Source organism: Mus caroli, chromosome 5 (assembly GCF_900094665.2).
Source record: "Mus caroli chromosome 5, CAROLI_EIJ_v1.1, whole genome shotgun sequence".
Taxonomy (NCBI): Eukaryota; Metazoa; Chordata; class Mammalia; order Rodentia; family Muridae; genus Mus; species Mus caroli.
In genome coordinates this window covers 94539158-94561635 of record NC_034574.1, presented here as the reverse complement: position 1 = coordinate 94561635, position 22478 = coordinate 94539158, and positions in this window count along the sequence as shown.

The following is a 22478-nucleotide window of genomic DNA, read 5'->3' as shown; positions in this document are numbered from 1 at the left end:
TTTCTTTCTTTCTTTCTTTCTTTCTTTCTTTCTTTCTTTCTTTCTTCCTTCCTTCCTTCCTTCCTTCCTTCCTTCCTTCCTTCCTTCCTTTTTTTTTTTTTTTTTTTGAGTCAGGGTTTGTCTGTGTGGCCCTGGCTGTCCTGGAACTCACTCTGTAGACCAGGCTGGCCTCGAACTCAGAAATTTGCTGCCTCTGCCTCCCGAGTGCTGGGATTAAAGGCATGTGCCACCACTGCCTGGTGTTCCTTATGTTTTATGGCACAACTGAATTAAATGGCCTAACATGCACCACGTTTACCTTAATGCCTGGCAAACAGTACTGGCAGTCTTGTGGCTTTTCCATTGTTGGCAATAACGCTGTCTTTTAATGGTGGCAATGGCCAATGGAGATGACGATTCTACTCCGTTTCATCCTGGGAAGGACTTCTGAATTCCAAAGTGTCTCACTCTGAGGACAGTGCAGGGGGGCTGGCCATTTAATTTTGGTACTCCGCAGACACAAGAAGCAGTTTGAAGATGGGTTACTAATCTTCTACGCCCCCCACCAACGTACACATTTATTTTATAGGCTAGCAATAAACATGGCTGTATCTCATTAAATTTAATGAGCCTTCATAAAATAACTATCACATTCTGAAGGTAATGAAAGAATAGCTTTGATGGTTAGTAAATAAACTGCCAAAGGCAGCCTCATCACATTCTAAGGCTATAATTAGGTACAGGGGACATAGGAAGGGGCTGTGCCCCCCCCCCCCCCGTGTATGTGTTTGTGTGTTAAAGACAAGACAGGGTATAGTTAGCTTCGATGTGTTTTAAAGCCCATGATGCAATGCTTCTCATTTTGGCTGGGCTTTCCTTGCTGTACCTTGGTTGTGAGATGTGATTAAATTGATTGGCTTAGAACTTGCTAAAGGATATTATATATATCATCCCACTTATATTGAATTTGAAAACTATTGTACTAGGGTAGTGGTCTAAATAATTTATCTTGTAAACCTAGAGCAGATTGAATAGAGTATGCAAATTTATGTAAATGGCCCTACAAATTCAAACTCTTCTGATCCAAGAACCTTGGTACTTTATAAACAGGGTGGTAACATTGTAAATCAGGAGTTATTAGTTTGTGGCCAACCACCTAGTAGGGTCTTGGCTTTATATGCAACATTGTATGTATGTATTTTTCTAGAGAGAGTTCTGGATACTCAATAGATTCTCAAAGGCATTCACTACTGAAGGAGCCTAAGAAACGCAGCAGGAAACATGGAACAGTCTGGAGCTGGCCATATTGGATACATAGCAGGCTTGCCCATTTTCCGCTAAGTATTACTTTATTAGAATAAAACACTTTGCCACCTCGTTTATGATTGGATTCAAACAGTAAGTTTTGGCAGTTTTTGTGCTTCTGTTGTATATGTTCTATACTTCTCATTTTCTTTTTTTAACATTAAGGTATTTTTTAGTGTGCAAAATATATCCATGCCGTACCTTGCTCACCTCTCCTCCCTCTACTCTCTGTTCCTCTTTCTCACCTCAGTGCCCTGCTGCCTCTCCACAAACTTCCATCTTGGTTTTCTGTGTTTACACCACATACACATAAAGACCGGTTGTCTAAACTCAGCGTAAGAAAGAAAACACATTTTACATCTCTCTCTCTCACACACATTCACATTTAAATCTAGATTATGCATATGGGAGAAAATGTTGTATTTATCTTTCTTGGGCTAACATACTTCATTTAATTGGATGGTCCCCAGTGCTAGGTATTTCTCTGTAGATGGCATAGCTTCAGTCTTCTTTAGGTGGCATAAAAACCTATTGGAGATGTGTGTGTGCCACATCTCTTAATCCTTCATCTGTCGACAGTCACCTAGGCTGGTTCCCCATCTTGGCTTCTGTGAACAGTTCAGCAGTAAACACAGAGGAGCAAGTATCTATGGCTTTCAGACTTAGGGTCCTTCAGGAACATACCCAGCAGTTACACCCAAGCTTTTCTACATCATTTTTCCTCCTCAGATCAGTCTCTGACTCTCAGGAGTCTTTTGAAGATTAATTTTATTTATATCCATTTGCATGTGTGTTTACTCTCATGTGCATTAGATTCTCCTAGAACTAGAATTATGGTGGTTATGGGCCACTCGCACATAGGTGACAGGTACTGAGCTCAGATCCTCTGTTATAGCACAAACACTCTTAACGGCTGAGCCTTCTCTCTAGCCCTGATCCCAGAGCTTATTTATTTATTTATTTATTTAGCAGCTATAACTTTCAGTTTGTATGTTTTTCAGGCTGGATATTCAACCTGGCTCTTGTAAAAGCCGTCTGAGCGCTCTACCAATGAGTCAAACTCTAGTCATGTTTGTTTGTCAAGACAGGGTTTCTCTGTTGCCTTGGATGTCCTGCAACCTGCTCTGTAGACCAGGCTGGCCTCAGACCTAGAGATTCCCCTGCCACTGCATGGCATGCAGGGCAGGTTAGCAGCTCTGTTCATCCTGGGTCTGCAGCAGCATAGCAGGGTCCAGAGAACCTTAGAGCTGGACAGGACCTCTGATGTTGCTGCAGCACTTTGCCAAGCTAAAAGGGAGAGTGTTGAGCTAGGACTCAAACCTCCAAGATCCCACCTTACTTATGACACAGTGTCTCTCAAGGCCATTGCATGAGTGTTTGTGATAAAAATAAGCACAGAACTCACAATGCTTGGGACAATGTTCAATTTGGGTGTTTGATTTGCTATCTATCTATCTATCTATCTATCTATCTATCTATCTATCACATATTTATCTACCTATCTTCTCTCTCTCTCATCTATATATCTACCTACCTATCATTTAATCTATAACCTATCTATCTATATACCTATCATTTATAACCTATATATCTATTATCTATCATATCTATATACTTATCATATCTATCTATCTATCTATCACATATTTATCTACCTATCTTCTCTCTCTCTTATCTATATATCTACCTACCTATCATCTATTTATAACCTATCTATCTATATACCTATCATTTATAATCTATATTTCTATTATCTATCATATCTATCTACTTATCATATCATATCTATCTATCATCTATCACATATATTATCTATCTATCTATCTATCTATCTATCTATCTATCTATCTATCTATCTATCATATATCTACCTATTATCTGTCCATTACCTGTCATCATCTTTGCTGGCTAGTCTTATGTCAACTTGACACATAAACTAGAGTTATTTGAAGGGAGGGAGCCTTAATTGAGAAAATGCCTTTATGAGATCCAGCTGTAAGGCATTTTCTTAATTAGTTATTGATGGGGAAAAGGTTCAGCCCATATCGGGTGATTTCATCTCTGGTGGTCCTAGGTTCTATAAGAAATGGGCTGAGTGACCCATGAAGATCACATCAGCAAGGAGCACCCTCCATGGCCTCCGCATCAGCTCCTGCCTCCAGGTTCCTGCCCCATTTGTGTCCCTGTCCTCAGTTCTTTTGATGATGAGCAGTGATGTGGATGTGTAAGCCAAACAAACCTTTTCTTCCTCAACTTTCTCTTTGGTCATGTGTTTTGTTGCAGCGATAGAAACCCTACGTAAGCCGCCATTTATTAACTTCTCCTCCTGCAATGCAATTTCAACCCCACCTGCTTACATGTATATACACAGACACGAGTCTTATAAATATAAGAATATAGAAACTAAATCATGTAGAGTCCTGTTTGATATAGTTGGAATGAATTGTTTTCTTAGAAATATCCAACTTATTTTTTAAATTTTTATTTTATGTGTATGGGTGTTTTACCTGCAAGGATGTCTGTGCACCACGTATGTACCCGGTTCCTGTAGAGGCCTGAGAGAGCACTTGAGCCTCTGGAGTTGGAGTTACAGATGATTGTGAGCTGCCAGGTGGGTGCTGTAGATTGAATCAAGTGCTTCAAACCACTGGGTTATCTCTTCAGTCCTGAAAACAACTCTTTTAAAAAAATAAGTAAAAAATTTTAAATTTAATATTACCAAATAATCCAAAATAAGGATATTTGGGGTTAGTCACACCATGGGAATTAGAGTTTAACTAGGATTGGTACAAGTGGTTTTTGTATTGTTAAAACCATAAATTTACTGGACAAAGTCCAGGAATAGACAGTCAGTCTGCCTCTGTCTACTTCTTCTCTCCTCCCCTGCCTTTTAATTGATAATTTCATCGTCTGGAGATGTTCGCCTCTTAAATGAGTGGGCGTTCAGCCTGGTTCCAACAAGTGAACACTATTATTTGAGATAATATGTGGAAAATTTTTTATTATTTACATATCTTTTAATAACCATGGGATTATTACTAATTGGAAAAACATTTATTGATTAAACAATTTAAAATAATCTATAGTTCCTTTCCTTGCACTGTGCTTGTGAAACATAGTGAGAAAACCAGTTGAATCCTCCCAGTGCATGGGACCAGCATCTTCCTCCCAGTGCATGGGGCCAGCATCGTCCTCCCACTGCACGGGGCCAGCATCTTCCTCCCAGTGCTTGGGGCCAGCATCGTCCCTTCACTCCTCGGGGCCAGCATCTTCCTCCCAGTGCTTGGGGCCAGCATCCTCCTCCCACTGCATGGGGCTAGCATCTTCCTCCCAGTGCTTGGGGCCAGCATCGTCCCTCCACTCCTCGGGGCCAGCATCTTCCTCCCAGTGCTTGGGGCCAGCAGCATCCTCCCACTGCATGGGGCCAGCATCTTCCTCCCAGTGCTTGGGGTTAGCAGCATCCTCTCAGTGCATGGAAACAGCACCATCCCCTCCTTGGGAGGCAAAGATTCTAAATTATTATTGAACTTATGGGTTTATATTTCCCTTATGCCTTTTATTCATATAACTCCAATTGAAAGCCCCTGCTTGGCACTTGGAGAGAGGGCCAAGTTGTGAATACGGGAGTATCCGTAGGCGCAGCTGAAATGGATAGTTAGTATGCCTAGGTAGGCATGCTGGATCCCACCATTTGGAGGATAGTCCAGTCTCTTCTTTGTGGCTGGGCACACTTTTGTTCTTTGAGCAGCCATTTACCTGTTGGATGGCTCCTTCCTTGAAACAATGCAGGCATGAGCTTTTCAACTGTCTTTAACCCACTGGATAGACCCAGAGGACTGAGACATTTTGACCATCACAATAGTAACTGGATAAAGGTAAAAACAGTCCCCCTCCCCAACCCCTAGTTCTGTTTTCTGAATCCTAATGATCCAAAAAGTAAAGATTACTGTTTTGCCTTAATATTTCCATTTGTATAAGGAAAATAGTTTTCTGTCTTTGTAGTGGGCCCAGAGGTGAGTCCATTCCCAAATACACACTTTCTTGTGCACCAGTAAACAGATGTGTGGGAAACAGTGAAAGCACGGAACAGCAAAGTGTGTGTGTGTGTGTGTGTGTGGTGCAAACTATTAGTTATGCAAAAAATAATAATTATTTTATTGTGACATGGTTGTAATTTTTGTCGTATTATAAATATCACAGATCTGTTTTTTTTTCTACTACCACAGCAGTTTCTGAAGATGTGTAAGCCCAGCGTGTGACTCCGCTCTAATCTAGTTGCTGTGATGAAATAGTGCCCAAACTCTCAGCGCAATTTCATTAGCATATTCATGAGCGACACTTTTGCAATGTTGCAGAAACAACACAAATTGGTTTGTGGATTGTGAACTCCCCTTCTCTCCTCTCCCCTTCAGGAGCTTGGGCTGCAGATTAGCAAATCAAGCCGGCGCACAAACTTCCAAGCTCTAAATTGCACAACTTTTCTGTTCATCCTTTATTTCCATATTTTATGATTTTTTAAAAACTGAGTTCCATGTGGGTGAACATTACCATGACCGCAAATGGGAGAGCTGGGGCTTGCAAGACTAGGAAAGTTCTGGAAAAGTCAGACTAAATTGTTATCAACAGAAGAGAACATCTTCCTTCCTTCCTCCCTCCATCTCTCCCTCTCTCCCTTCCTCCCTCTGTCCTTTCCTTTCCCCCCTTTCTCCTTTTCTTCCCTTTCTTTCTTTACTGGCTTTCTTCCCTTTGTCTTTCCTCTCCCCCACCCTTTCTTTCCTGGTTGAATGGGTTTCAATGTGGCTTGCTTGCTCCTGAGGAGGTCTCTGGGACTCACACTCTGGTGGGTCAGCTTGCTCAGCAAGTGCCTATGCCCTCTGAGCCACCTGGAAGTTCAAGAGTTCTCTTAACAGTTTGGCCAAGACAGGTTCCTGTTTCCGCTTACATTTCCCAGTGTCCCCTGTATCTGGATACTGTTATGGGGCTAAGTTCAAGCCAGTGCCGTGTATGGAGATGATAGCAAACATTACACTGGCCTCTGAGCTGGATGTCGCTCCCTTGGGGATAACTTTGAAAGCCAGCAACTGAAGATGACCAACCCTTACCATCTGGCCTCTGAATAGCCATGTGGAATTCCTGACCCCATCTCCCCTCTCTCTGAACTTAAAACAAATAATAAACATCATGGGTGATTAGCCACTGAGAGTTCTGGTTTTGTCTTTTAAACACCTAGGTTTTTTTTGTTTGTTTGTTTTTGTTTTTTTTTTTTTTTTTTTTNTTTTTTCGAGACAGTGTTTNTCTGTGTAGCCTTGGCTGTCCTGGAACTCACTTTGTAGACCAGGCTGGCCTAGAACTCAGAAATCCGCCTGCCTCTGCCACCTGAGTGCTGGGATTAAAGGTGTGCGCCACCACGCCCGGCTCTTTTTTTTTTTTTTTAAGATTTATTTATTTTATGTATGTGAGTACACTGTAGCTGTCAGACACACCAGAAGAAGGCATCGGATTCCATTACATATGATTGTGAGCCACCACTGAACTCAGGATCTCTGGAAGAGCAGTCAGTGCTCTTAACCACGGAGCCATTTCTCCATCCCCCAAAATACCTAGTGTTATGCAATTAATATAGTGGCATTTTCAAAATAGATGTATTTAAGTTATTTGTAGGTAAGTGTGTGTCTCGGGTGTGTGCAGGTTTATGTATGTGTGTGGAGACACAGGATCCCCTGGAACTGAGCCACCTGTCATGGCTGCCAGAGATAGAACAGGGGTCCGCTGGAAGAGCAGGCTGGGTTAACTGCCGAGCCATCTCTTCAGGCCCTTTGGGGCTATTTTTTATGATATAGATTTCACCTTGTTTGAGACACTTGATAGCTATTGTTGAAAGTTTTATTTGACGTGAAGAATGGACCTCTGAGCTTTAGAGTGCGAATGCATGCTTCCTTTCTGTTCTCTCTTCTTCGGCGAGGCCACAGGCTTCAGCTTGGCTTCACCTCACTTCTATGAGTTATATGCCGTAAGGGGGCCTTCTATAACTAAATAAACCCCGTTTCTCAGTCTCTCATAGTAAATTAAGCATTCAGAAAACTGCCTTAGAGAGTGTTGAAGCCACTGATACTCCACTGAACGTTAGAGACTACCATTTACTTAACTAGAAAAGCAGAAGTGTCAACTTTGCTTGGCACACATTTTAGAACCCAAACACTGGGGCTATGAATATTTTTTTTTATAGAATATATGGTACTTTTGGTTTTTTTAGTTATTCCTGACAGTATAAGAGTGCTCAGCTTAATGGGTGTTTTCTTGGTGTTTTGAAAGCTTTGGATAGATTTTTTTCTGAAGATGAAGCTCACGTTTTAAAAGGAAAAAAAATCTGTATTGAATCACAGGGAAAAAAATCACTGTTAAAACATTGAAAAATTAATCTTCTTCTAACCTTAGTAGGAAACTCAAGAAAGCCCCCCAAGGTGACCATCTCTTTTATGCTATTCTGTTTTTGATTTATATATTACATTGCTATGCACTTTTTAAAACAATGATGCTACCAGGCTTTGTGAACTGATGGGCACATTGAAAAATTATTATTGAGAATCCAAGTAGATAGCTAGTGTAAATGCCAGCGCTGAAGCCCAGAGGAAAGCTAATTCTCGGATTTTCTAGTTTATTTGAAAGACTTATCACAGGCAAATTAGGATGAAGCTTAAATATGTTATAAAGTCTCTTTGGCACCACCCCACTCCAGCTAAGATAGACCTCATTATGTTTAGCATTTAGAGCTGTTTTGAGCAGGCAAGGCAAGTATGAGGTAGCTCGTGTTTTTATACATTTGAATTATATATGCTTTATTTAATTGTTCCACGGAAAGATTGGCATAGGCACAATTGTTCACATGATATAATGCAACGTAACTAGTGTAACTGATTTAATTAGAGCTTGACTGATTTAATTAGAGCTTGCTTTCTTGGCTGCTGGTCTCTTTATACTAGAGGAAGATGGACAAAAACCCTGACTGAGTGAGAAGGTGTTTTTTTTTTTTTTTTTTTAACAATTTCATCAACAGCTGTAGAGTATACCCCCTTTGCTTTCATTCGGACTTTAATGGATGGCTCAGTTTAAGCGTGGGGATACTGCTTGGCTTGTCAAAGACTCCTTGACACATGGATGCTCTAGCAAAATATCAGTACATCTACTGCCTGGATTCCTAGCTCACTTCTTGTCCACTATGCAGCGCCTTCAAACAATGACTTCCTGGTGTGTGCAGTTCTGCCGGTTGATCACACAGAGGTTTTCTTTAAAACAGACAGTTTGTTAAAGATTTAATTTTCCTTTCTTAGGCAGAGACAAGTAGATGAGACCTACATTACTTGATAAAGATATTGCTGTGGGATCTGTGGCATGAAAGAGGGGGACCCTCAGGGTCACAGCTACTGCCAACATTGAGATCAGCAAGGAGCAATGTGGAGGGGAGCAGTGTGAGAACTCAGGCTGACTACTCATAAGGGGATGTTCACATCCTCTTGGAGAAAAGCGTCTTGAAGGAGAAGAAATGGTTTTAGTTGACTGTCCTATCCGTACTGAGCTGAATTAAAATGAAGGGCAAAGACGTGTTTAGAGTTTTCATGTTTTAAGTATCCCCGTGATGATGCCTGCAGCAAACGGGAGGTAATACAGTCATTCTGTAAAACAGAGTTTTCCTCTTTTGATGAGTATGAAGAACCGAAGTGGAGGCTGATCCTCTGTGCGGGAGACTCTGTCCCTCCTCCTGCTGTGACCTGTCATGAGGATGGGTCTTCTTGAAAGGAATGTGAGCAGTTAAAGGATTTGGGAGCAATGTAGCCAAAGGCTAGGAAGAGGCGAAGGCTAGGAAGAAGGACAACTTCATGTATATGGCCTTAATGAAACATGTCTCCAACAGGAATGAACCGGAAGCAGGCTCTTCCTGGCCACCCAAGGAGAATGTAGTTCAGCAAGTACCCTGATTTCCTTGGTGAAGGCTTGAGCAGAGGATCCAATTACACTGTACCAGACCTCTAACCTATGAGCTGCATACAATTGTCACAAGTCACTGAGTTTAGGGACATTTGCTTCACAGCATCAGAGTATCAGTAGTGACTGTGGATCCAGGAGCTCCAGCCTCTTAGAATGTAAAGAGATATTTTCATAATAACATGTTGCCAAGTCTTCTTCAGGTGTTCATCTATATTTTTGGATGATAAAAGTCCAAACAAAATGAATTTCAAGATTACAGAAATATAGTTTATTTAGTCATTTAAGTATATTTGCTGAGGAATATCTCATGTCAATCATTGTTCTCAGAACGAAATACCTGTGAGCCCAGAAGATAAAAATATGAGCGATTGACTTCTTAAAGGGGGAACAGGAGAATTATTAATAAACACAATAACAAACAAGAGTAGACAGTCACCTCTGTCACCAAGAATTTTCTGCATGTGCTCAAAAGTTTTAATTAATACATTAATTGTGCATATTAATTCGATTTAGAGTGATATCTGCATATATGCATAGAGTTCTTTGTTTCTTGCTGAAACTGAAATTTTTGTTTAGACATATATTCCTGTTACTCTCTTTCTCTGTCTTTTAAAATGAATATGCAAGCTGGGCGTGGTGGCACACTCCTTTAATCCCAGCACTCGGGAGGCAGAGGCAGGCAGATTTCTGAGTTCGAGGCCAGCCTGGTCTACAAAGTGAGTTCCAGGANAGCCAGGGCTANACAGAGAAACCCTGTCTCAAAAAGCCAAAAAAAAAAAAAAAATGAATATGCAAATCCACACTCCCGTTCTGGAGATTTAGGGACCCCCATAAACTCACCGAAATGTTAACGCAAAAGCTAGGATTTTTTGCTTTTGCATCATAATCTCTGAGCCTATGGAGCCAAGACTCAAACCTGGGGAGCCTGACTCCAAGGTCTACATTCTTAGTATGTGAGCTAGCTTATTCCCCCAAGCCAAACTTCCTACGCTTGCTGTCCAGAGAGATGAACAGAAAACATACATTTATGCTATCTGTGTGGTATTTTAGTGCATATGCACATTTTCATTTATTTATTTTTGAGTCAGAACTTCACTGTGTAGTCCTGGTTGGCCAGGAACTTGCTTTGTGGACAAAGCTAGCCTTGAACTTACAGAGATATGCTTGCCTCTGTTTCTAGAGTACTGGGATTAAAGGCATGTACCACTATGCCCTGCAAACATTTTCTTTTAAATTTATTTTAAAAATTATGAGTCTGTCTCTCTGTCTGTCTGTCTATCACATGCAGGCCTGGTACCTATAGGTGAGAAGCAGGCCAAAGATCTCCTCAAACTGGAGTTATAGAGGACATGTTGTTAGCTGACATGTGGATGCTGGGAAGTGAACCAGGATCTTTTTCAAAAGCAGCAAGGGTTCTTAACTGCAAAGGCATCTCTCCATCCCCAGGACTTTGAATACTCATTCATTAGCATTTTCCTTCTTTCTCTCTTTCTTTCCTTCCTCCCTCCCTCTTCTTGTTTTTTGATGACTTAAATGATTTCATTAGAGTTTCTTACAGTATTTAGAGCGATGTATTTTTATAGAAGCACAGGCATCTTACCAATGAAGGTTTTATCCATGAAGAAAAACTGTTTTTCTTTCAGCAACATTTAACTTCCTATATGTTACTCAGTGATGAGTAAGGCCTTATGCACCCGTCTCCCTTATCTACCATTATCTACGTACAGGTCCCGAGTGGAAAGGGTGGCCATCATGGGTCCATGTAGTGGACTTAGTTCCTTTTCTATTGCTGTGGAGAGACACTATGACCAAGGCAACTTATAAAAGAGCATTTACTCGGCTTCATGGTTCTAGAAGGTTAGAGTCTGTGATCATCATGCTGGGGAACGTGGTAGCTGGCAGGCAGGCATACATATCTGAGAGTGTCCATGTGAGCCTTCCACAAACACAAAGCAGAGAGACAGGGCTAATTGAGAATGGTGTGGACTTTTGAAATCTCAAAGCCCATTTCTAGTGACACACCTCCTCCAACAAGGCCACACCTCCAAATCCTCAAACGGTTTAACCAACTGGAACCAGACATCCAAATACAGGAGGAGTCTGTGGGGACCAATCACACCACCCCATGCCATCCCCCAGCCCCACAGGCTGATAGTCACGCCATAATATAAAATAGACCTAGCCCCGTCTAGCAGCTTCAAAAGTCCCCATGGCCTTTCACAGTCTCCATCCAGTTTAAAAGTCCAGTCTCTTCTGTGACTCAGGCCATCTCTTAATCATAGTCCCCGGTGAAATCGAAAACCAAATTACATACTTCCAACATACAATGACACATATATTACCATTTCAAAATGGAGGAATTGTTGCCTAGAGAGGAAATACTGGACCGAAGCAAAACCAAAGCCCAGTAAGGCAAATGCAAACCCTGCAGCTCTGTGTCCGATTGTCAAAAGGCTTAGATGGCTCTTTCCCCCCTTTCTCTCTCTCTTGAGCTGGTGTCACTCCCTGTAGGAGGCAGCTCTCCTTAGCAGCCCAGGGTTCTGGAATCCTGGGATCTCCAACACAATCCAGCCTCACTGCTGCAGCTTCACATCAAGGCTTCTTTGGTCTGCATGGATGGACTCCCCAGCAACTGTCTGGCCTCAGTGACTTTCCTTAACAGTCACTTACCCCTGTATCCTTCAGGACTCTAAAACAGAAGCAGGTGGCCAGGGCTGCCTCGTTCTGCTTCCTGCCTCTGCTGCCTCTTGGCCCGCCCTTGAACTACATCTGCATGAGATTTGATTTGCTGTTGCTCTTTAGGAACCAATGATTCTCTCAGCCTCTCTCCTTTTCAGAGTCTGTTGGATGAGCTGAGTGGGGAGGAGCCCCGAGGGTTCCTCTCCTTTATTCCATTTCGCGTTAGCTCTTTCAGCACAAATCGTGGCTCCAACATTAAACTCCCTGGTGCTCTTTTTCTTGCCAAACTGTACATTTTGTATTTCTTTTGCCCGACTTGCTCCTTTTCATTGTAGATCAGCATGAGAGTGAGTACTAATAACCATGCAACAGAGTCAACATTGGGCCTGAAATCTCCTCTGCCAACAAAATTTGTCCAAAACTCAATTTCACCTTCGATTCTTAGGGCAAGCCAATTCTTAACTAAAATATCATAAGAATGCTCTCTGGCACAATTACCAATATTGTTCCCACTCCCGAAAGCTCTTGAGCTGGGTCTCCATAGTCCACATTGCTCTCAGTGCTACTGTTTTGCAAACTCTTACTAAGATGGCTCATTAATCCCCACTTACAGCCTTTAACTACGATTTTGTAGCAAAGTGTTCAATATCCTTCCAACCCCTGAGTATCAATTTCTGTGTTGGTTACTTCCCCATTGTTGTAAAAAGACATCATGATCAAGGCAACTTATATAAGAAAGAAACACACACACAAGTGTGTGTGTGTGTGTGTGTGTATATATATATATATATATATATATATATATATATATATGCACATGCACATATAAATGTATGTATATATACACACACATCAAGCAGGCAGGCATTGGAGCAGTAGCTGAGAGCTTACATCTGATCCACAAATACAAGGCAGAGAGGAAGAAACTGGAATGGTGTAGGCTTTTGAAACCTCAAAGTCCACCCTCAGTGACATGCCTTCTCCAATAAGGCCACATCTCCTAATCCTTCCCAAATAGCTCCATCTGCTGGGGAAGCATTCAGATATATGAACCAGTGGGGACCACTTTCATTCAAACCACCATAGATTCAGTGTTTGTCTGTCTTGTGCTGGAAAGCACAGCATCAGTGAGACTGAGAGGGCAACAACAGCCATGGCATCCTCTTACGACAATGTTCTACCTCACTCCCTCCTTGTTACATCCTTCCTGTCCCATCTTCCATGATGTTCGCTGAATCCTTGGAGGTGGTGGTGCTGATACAGAGTTCCACCTGTGGGAGCATTCACCCCTCCTCTTGTCTCTGCACTTTGGCCAGTGATGAGCCTGTAGTTCCTTGTTCACTGCCCAAGCTGAGTTTCTCTGACTATGGCTTAGCATGTTGGACAACACATTTCTGCTGTCTCAACAGCTTACTGTGAAGGGTTGCTGATGACTGGATCTGTCCCTTGTGTAGATTATAAGTCTTGAAGACAGAAGCATTTCTCTCATATCTAGTAGTGATCTAGATACAACCTGGCATGTCATTAATATGTTGAATCTCAATTTACCTCAAAATGTGTGCTGTATACACACACAGACACATGAGAGAGACAGAGAGACAGAGAGAGACAGAGGGAGGGAGGGACAGAGATCCTCCCTGCTAGGTTGGCTCATTCTTTGAAAGCAAGGATTACCATCTTAACTATTCTCTCTCCATTGCTATATAAAAACTCTTTCCAATTTCAATTGGTAGTCTGGTGTCCTTGCTTTGATTAATGAGTCCACTCAAGCTGTCTACTCCATTTAAAATGATAATAAGTTTGATTGTGTTCCCTTCAACCTTTGTCACTAAAACTAAACAATTTCACTTTAAAAAAGTTAACCTCAAGGCTACACTGGTAACTGTCCTTCACTCTTACTGAAGTGGTCTTTCTTTAGGGCTTGTGTGTGTGTGTGTGTGTGTGTGTGTGTGTTGAAGGTATAATTTATGGATTAATAAAAAGTCACACAATCCTTCTTTATTTTATTTGCCATGCCCTTTGGGTTGATGTTTAATATTCTCATACTCTTGACTGTGCAGGGCCCTGGGAATGGTTCACAATGATTTGATGCATTGCCTGAGCCGTGACACTTTGCTTTCTGATGGACTAACCATTTTATAATTAGATGATTGCCCATATCTCTAGTAATAGTTTTTGGTTATTTATGAATTTTTTTTTGGTTTTTCGAGACAGGGTTTCTCTGTGTAGCCTGGCTACCCTGTATTTATGAATTTTTGATGCGAAGTCTTGATGCAGTCCAGAATAACCATGAACCTATACTCCTCTCGTCCCAGTCTTCAGGAATGGCTGTGGTTAGAAGCCTGTGACACACACCAGTGTTAGAGATTTTCAGAGTCTGCTTTAGTTTGTATTAATATTTCCCCTTCTAGTCTGTGCTCACTCATTGTGGAGTAAACATCTTTCCATCCCTTTGTTTCCAATTTAGATCATTATATTTAACAACACTTCCAGACAACATCAGCATATAATTTGGCCTTCTCCTCCTCCTGTCCCTCCTCCTCCTCCTCCTCCTTCTTCTTAAAAAAAATCTGCCAATTAGAATGTTTGGTGTATTCATTTTTAATGACATTATTGCCCTGATTTGATTTTTGCGTACCATTTATTATTTGTCTTCTCTCTTGTCTCTGTTGCATTCTTTGGAACTTATTACAGATACGTGTATATGTATTATGTACACATGTAATATACGTGGTTGTCCTTAAAGTTACCCACTGGCACTTCAGCTGCATAGGTGTTTGAATCTACTTGGCATTACTACACTACTGTTCCTCAAATATAGAAACTTTCTGGAAGCAGAAGTCTACATATGGCTCTATTGTCTTTATACAATGGTTATAAAGTGCCTTGTATGTCGTGTCATAGAACCCATGACAGGATTACTTTTTCTTCGGATGGTCACATATAACACCATGGCATCGGGAGGATTTTGTTAGTGTTCAGAGAGCTCATCCAGGTATCACTTACTCTGATTTTTTTTTTTATTCTCCTTCCTTTGTGGGACTCTAAACTCACATTTGGCTGCAGACTCTGAGATGCTGTTGTTTTTTCCTGCTGTTTATATTGTCTGACTTCTCCTGGTGCCTTAAAACACACTGATTATTTCCTTCATCCATGCACCATTATTTTCACTTTAGATATTCTAGCTTTTCTAATTATAGAATGTTCATTGTTTCATAGTTTCTGCTTCTTTGGTGGAATAGTCTACCAGTTAATTCATTGTAACATACTTTGTGACTTTTAAAATATACTTTGTATATTTTAATGACTTTGAACATAGTAACATAACTGCTTCGAAACCTTCATTTTAATTCCTTAATTTCAGTGGAAATAACAAACTGTTGGGACATCTGAAGATTGTTCTAAGTATGCTTTCTCTTGACAAGGCATCCTATCTTTTAAAAGTTTTGTGTGTTGAGTAATTTTGTACTGTAGTCTGGATATTATAAGTTATATGTTGTAGGAATTCTAGATTCTGTGACATTCTTCTGGAGAACAATTAACTTTCTTTTCAGACAGTTTATTATGGTCGGAATTCAATGTCCATTTTCCCCAACATAGGCAGAAATTAAGATTTACATTTCATGTTCTTAGAGTTACTTGGGTTCCTAGAAGATGCATGGTGTAGGCATCTTCCAGGGTTTGTCATTGCCATTGCATTGGGAGTGGGGAGAGGGGGATTTAGGGATCATAGTGACCCTCACTCATCTGAGATTTCTTTCCATCAGTTGTTGTTCCTTTGGGCTATCATGACTCAGCTTTTTCATAATAGTTTTAGCAGTTCTTCAAGAAGGATACTAGGTTTATTTTCAAGTTAAAAACAATAATAAAAGAAACCTGACTTCCTTTCTCTCTGTGCTTGTTCAATGCCTGCAGATAGTTGTTAAAAATGTTTTAGTCTATAATCTATAGACATTATCTGTAGAGGGTGTCCTGTTAGTAATGACTTTATCAGAGGTAGAAAACATTGATAATCAAAGCAAAAAAGGAGTAATCATGTTTTATAGAGCTCACAACGTTAAATTTAACCATTAGCTATAGAATAAAAATGAGATGGGGACTCCCATTATATTTGGAGAACGACATTGTTTGAAGAGAGGCTTTGCTATGTTGGAGAGGCATAGCTTAAGTTGTAAAGCAACGACAGACTCAGAAGCCAAGAGGCTGCTCTACCAGATCAGGAGGGAAGAATGGACAAAATCCTAAATTCACTCAACCCAGAGTGGAAGAAACAGAGATGGGACAGAGATGAAGATTGGGCAGCATAAAAATGCAAGAGGGTTCCCTTCAAATTCACCTGCATGGATAACTACCTTAAAACTAAATGGTTTACATATTCCAATCACAATGTCAGAGACTATTAGACTGGAGAATAAAATAAGACTTTTGTGCTAGGTATATGAACTGCACCATATAAAAGAAACAAGACAAGACAAACTCATGGTAAGAGTGAAAGGATACCATGCAACTCTAGCCAAAAAGGAGCCAAGGAGAGCAAGGAATATTATCAGAGATGAAGAAGGATGTTTCACAATGATAAAGGTCAGTTTATAAAGAAGGCATAGCAACATGCACTCAGTTAATATACTAAAAGCAGAGTAGGCCACCAGTAACTGTAGCTGAGAGAAGAAAGAGAACTTCAGTAAGTTGTATAGAAAAGAACAAATCAGTGTTTGCTGAGCACTGAACATGTGTAGACCAAAGGATCAGGGGGAACACTTTGGAATCTGGGAAGAGTTAGATTATAGTCAAATTAAGTAGGAATATGTGTTTGTGAGAGAGCACTAGGGGGCATGCTGAAATTGGGTACATTTTGTAAGTTGTAGCTCAGTAAAGATAATCTAACACATTTTATATTTGGATGGGAACATAGCTCAATGGCAAAGCATTTATCTTGCATTCACCAAGTTCTGAGGCTTTATATCCAGCAAGCAATCCAAGCAACAAACACTTTTGGGGAGTGGAGTGAGAGAAGTCCTCACTCTACCTGCACTGCTGAAATGCACATGGCGATGTCAAGGGCCCTGAACCCATGGGAATGGCAGAGTCTTCCTCTTGGGCTGGAGTTCAGATGGATGGCCAAGCCTTCCTCTGTTCCATATGTAGATGTTGAGAGTGTGTGGACCGTGTTCACCATAGCTTTCTCCCTCAGATATTTACAGCCTGAAGGCTGCTCTCTACAGAGTCCACCTCACATTAGGCTGTAGGCAATAATCCTGCCTCTCTGCTCAACTGCGTATAATGACTGTGGGGTGCTGTGGCTTCCCCTTCATAGAGTCCAGTCCTCCCAGGCCCAGGTTTTCTATCTGTCAATCTTTTATTCATTTCCCCAGCAAATAGCACATAATCTGTTCCATTGAGGTGGAATTTATGTCCAGAGATTTTAGGGTAGATTGGTTTGAAAAAAATGTTAGGAATTAAGGAACAGGTATTTCCTCACCATTTCTCATGGTGCAGTAGAACTATGACTATTGTGGGGGAAAATACTGTCTTCTTTGGTGAACATTTTTGAGAAACATTTTGATTTCCATGTAATCTCTACTTGGAAAGCCACACTCTCTACCAGCCTCTGGTAAATTCTACAGATTACTTCCATAACTTGAACCATAGTAGTGCTTACTAAATTCCCATAGTCCCATCAGTCAGTCATCAGTAAATTTAGAGTATGTCACTCAGGAGCCACTTAGATATTGCTGAAGTAGGTAGCCCTCATCAAAACCAGACAAGGATAATTAGAAATCGATTCTGTCAGGATGGTTTCCTTATATCCCATAACTGCACTACCATATAGGAGTGAAAACATGGGAAACAAAGGGTGGTTCCGACTCAGGAATTCCAAAGATGAGAAGAAGTAAGAGCTAGGAGGAGGCCCTAGAGAAGTTGGGGTAGCCAGAGCTAGTGGCTTCTTTGAATATGGAGAGCAAGTCTGGTGGGCAGCAGTGAGCAAGGAACAAAGCAGGTGGTGGGTAGAGGATTCTGGGAGTTTTAGTTTAACCAACAATAAGCCTTGCCAGATTTCACCAGGTTTGTTAAATGTAGAAATTGTCCAGAACAACCAAAGGCCATTTCTAGATTATGAAGACCGTCATTAAAATTGTTTTATTTTTATGTGTGCAGTTTTGTGGATATAAGTGGAGGTGCCCATGGAGGCCAGAGATGTTGGATCCCTTGGGAGCTGGCGTCAGAAGCCTGTGACGCGGGTGCTGAGAACTGAGCTCGAGTCCTTGAGTACTAGAGTAGTGTGGGCTCTGAACTGCTGAGCCAGCACTCCAGTCCTGGACGACGGTTGTCCTCACAGAGACAGACAGTAGATTAGATGGCTCTCCATGAGTTCACTGTTGCCATGTCTTCAGCACAGAGAGGACCAAGTGACATGGAGTCCAGGAAGGCTGACAGCCAACCTTAAATTATTTCGCAATGTATGATCTTTGCATCTATAGACTGACGACAACTGCCCATAATTCATATTGATTCATACCAGGCAGTGCACTGAACATACAATTAATAGTTGACTCTGTTGGCGGCCAGCTGTTACTGCCATAATTTACTACGAGAATGGTTTGGTCTAGGATGAACAGGAATTATACTGGGAACTGTATTTTTTAGCATTTTAAAGGTCAGACCCAACTCTTATTAATTTAGTCCGAGGTTTACTTTCATTTAGGAAAGGATTTGTGCTGATGCGGAGTCTCTCATATGCTAATGGGAGGCTAAGCTTAGCAAAAATCTCTTATCTTTGACTTTAAAGTTCCTTTTGATTTTAATAGCCAATGAAAGCCAGATTTGGAATGGGTACACAATATTTTAGGATATTCTTGGAGAACTTTCAGAGTCTCAGAGAGTAAGACGGGAGAGAGTCCCTTTGGTTGGCATATTCTACAAAATATTTAAGTATTTTTTAAGCAACAAGTATTTTTTCTTCAAAGAAGGCCATACCAAAGAGATGACCATATGATCACGGCATAGATGTAGGTAAATTAAACATCATAAGGTTTTCTGTCTGCCACATCAACACTGAGAAGAAGGCTGAGGCAGGAGGATGAGAAGTCCAAGGCCAGCCTGGGTTACACAGGGAGACCCAAATAATGAAACAGGAAGGAGGAAAAAGAAGGGGACATGGTGCAATTATAATCTTAAAAAATAATTTGAAAAGGCAAAATTAATGAAAAAAACATTACCAACAACTAAAGTCTCAAACAAACAATTAGACACACATGCACACTCCCACGATCATAACAAGGCTGTATCATCATTAACAATTGTGCGGCTGGAGAGATGGCTTTGTGGCTAAGAATATTTGCTATGCTGCATCCACATAAACAGCCAGGTATGCCTCAGAGGACATCTGTGGGGGAATCTGGTCTTTTCTTCCTCTACGTGGGCCTAAGGAACAGGTCTCAGGTCATCATGCTTGTGGGCAAACCTCCCCACCACGCCATCTCTCTGCATACCCCTGCCCCCTGCCCTCAGATTAATTTTAAGGCAGAGAAACTAAAATGTTTGAAGTTAGTGTGGACTTCGGGCTTTTTAATATTTTGTGGCCAAGTAGACACAACCTTATTTCATGTCAATTCTGTCAAATTGCTCAGGCCTTTTCTAACTGAGAGAGAGCACCAGGCAAGGCCAAGGTGAGGTAGCTTCAAGGTAAATTAGTCAGCTTTCATAAGTACGGCCCGAGTAATGGACAGAAAATATAGACAGATGAACTGTTTTAGATCAATTGAGATTAAAAAGCCATTACAATGAACTGCAATGTATATGATAGACAGTGATTTATTTCCTGGAAGGGATTTTTTTTTTTAGGTAATTGGTAAAATATGAATAGGTTCTATAGATGAATTTCACAGAGCACCTGTGTTATTTTCTAGATTTTGGTCATTGATTATAATACAGAGTGACTTTGATTTGGGAAATCCACACCTCGGCATTTAGAAGTAGCAAGGTATCAGGCCTGCAAGGTGTTCTTGAAGGGTTCAGGAAAATCTCTTCCACATGCAGGCACATGCAGGCACATACGCTCACATACACACACCCATGTTCAGGGAAAGTAAATCGAGTATGGGAACATGTCATAACTGGGAGTCTGGATGGACCATGCATAGAAACTATTTGTAGCGTTACTTCTAAGCATTTTCTGTAAGCTTGACACCATTTCAAAACACAAAGTTAAAATCACTCATAGAAAGTTTTAAGTTAGCAGAATCAATAAATTCCCTAGTGTGTGTTTCTCTCTTTTGGTACATTTTTATTTTTATGATTTTTTTTTTTACCCATTTATAGTGAAGAATTCAGGAAACTACTCACTTACAAATCCAGTGTCTTCCAGTGTAACACAATTCCTGAGCATGTTTTCATGAAAGATGCTAGTATGCTTTTTTTTTTTAATTCAGGCAAATCCACTTATATCTTAAAGTCAGAGGCATACCCATTTCTGCAAGGTCCGGAGCTGCAGTTAGCAATTAAGGTCTGACCTTTTCTTCTCGTTGGTCCTGATCAGATGACTTGGTTTTGGCCACTGGGAGATTAGCAGATGAGATGCAGTGGTCTGAAGCCTGGATGCACCCTGAGGCATAGGTTATCCCCCAACATCTGCCTCGTTTACAGGTACACGCTCTTCCCCATAAGGAAACCATTCCTTTAGAGAGGCTGTGCGTTCTGAGATCAAAATTCTTCTAAAGTGTCTCTTCTGGAATCTTCTCAGGAAACTTTTAAGGAGAGAAGGAAAGTCCCTAAGGTACAAAAGTTAACTCACAAAATGAGCAGCAGCACCTTTGAAATTTTGAGTACACATTTCCTCCCCAAGGAATAAGGACCTCAGTGTAAGAGCAACTTTTCATCCCCCTCCCCCCGTCATAACTCAAATACCTCTGTGCCCGGACACAAGCGAGTGAGTAGTCAGTCAGGGCAGCGATTGCCTCTGAAGGCTGGGCACTCTTCTGGGTGTAGGGATACCAGGGAGAGGGCAGATCCAATCCTGTCCTCTTAATGCATGCATTCTAGTGTGTCAATACTAAAAGCAGGAGTGAAGAAAATATGGTCTGACAGTGCAGCTTAGTGGTAGAGTGCACACTCAGTATGGGTGAGGTCTTGGTTCACTATCCAGCATGGGGAAGAAATAAAGGGAGCAGGTAAAGTCTGTAGGAATACCTAAGAGGGAAAAATTCTGGTTTTACTCACCCAGAAATAGCTATGACATAAGGCAAAAGCCAGGTGTTTTACCGTCTGTCAGTTTAAAATTTCAAATTGCTTTCCCACTCCACCTTTCTTCACCTATTACATTTCCTTTTAGGTTTTGTTTATTCAGAGCCTTTGAGCCAAGGTCTTAAGTATGTAGCTTTGGCTGGCCCAGAGCTCTGTATGTAGGTCAGGCTTGCTTCCAACCCACAGATTTGCGTCTGCTTCCCGAGTGCTGGGACTAAAGACACGAGCCACCATGCTCAGCCTAATTCTTAAAAAGTATCTTTTAAGCCGGGTGTGGTGGCGCACGCCTTTAATCCCAGCACTTGGGAGGTAGAGGCAGGTGGATTTCTGAGTTCGAGGCCAGCCTGGTCTACAGAGTGAGTTCCAGGACAGCCAGGGCTACACAGAGAAACCCTATCTTGAAAAACAAAACAAAAGAAACAAACAAACAAAACCAAAAAGTATCTTTTATTTCTCTCACCATGGAGCTGAACGTGACCTTGAACTCCCCATTCTCTGCCCCCGAGCTCGGCTTAGATAATTTTGCTTAGGGGAAAGCATGGCTAATGGTAAGCTGGCCTGGGAGCCTCTGGCTTGAGTTTAGCGAGATACAGGCCACAGTACTTCCATGTTCTTTCTAGCAGTTTCCATGAAGTCAGGGTTCAGGTCTCAGCCTACGATAGCCTCACAGTTTGTGCTGGGATACCTGGAGCTATAGCCAGTTTACAAAGACTTCTTCCAGGGGTCAGAGAGATCCAAACTAAGTGTGGTGCTCAGTTCTCAGTCATGCCTTACTAAACAACAGCCCCCTCTCCTCGGAGATGAACGCAACAACTGCAGTGTTTCCGTGGTGAACTCTCCATGCCATTTTCTTTCCCCTTTGATGGGAATGGAGCAGCACAGTATTTCTCAGGATTCCTGCTACACAGACATGGTGCTGCAGCCGGCAAGTGTGGCTGAAGCAGTGTGTTTATGCATCTTCATTGATTGGATCATGACTTAGCATATGTCAGGCATCTTGCCTGACAATCTGTTGGTTCCAGGTTAAATAAATGACCCGAGAATCTACTGTCAGCAAATAGATTGGCGCTTTCTAAATATGCTCGCAATAAAATATGTACTTCTTATTTTAAAAGGTGATAGTATTTTGGTGTTATTTGGAAGTGCTATTCCTACAGTTTTTATAATTTAGTTTTTTCTGTATATTTCCCATTATGTTCTGTAACGATGTTGCTAGTATCTGGGGAATACTAATTTGTGTGTCTGTGGGTTTATATATAGCAGGTTGACAGAATGTCATACGAATGTATCTT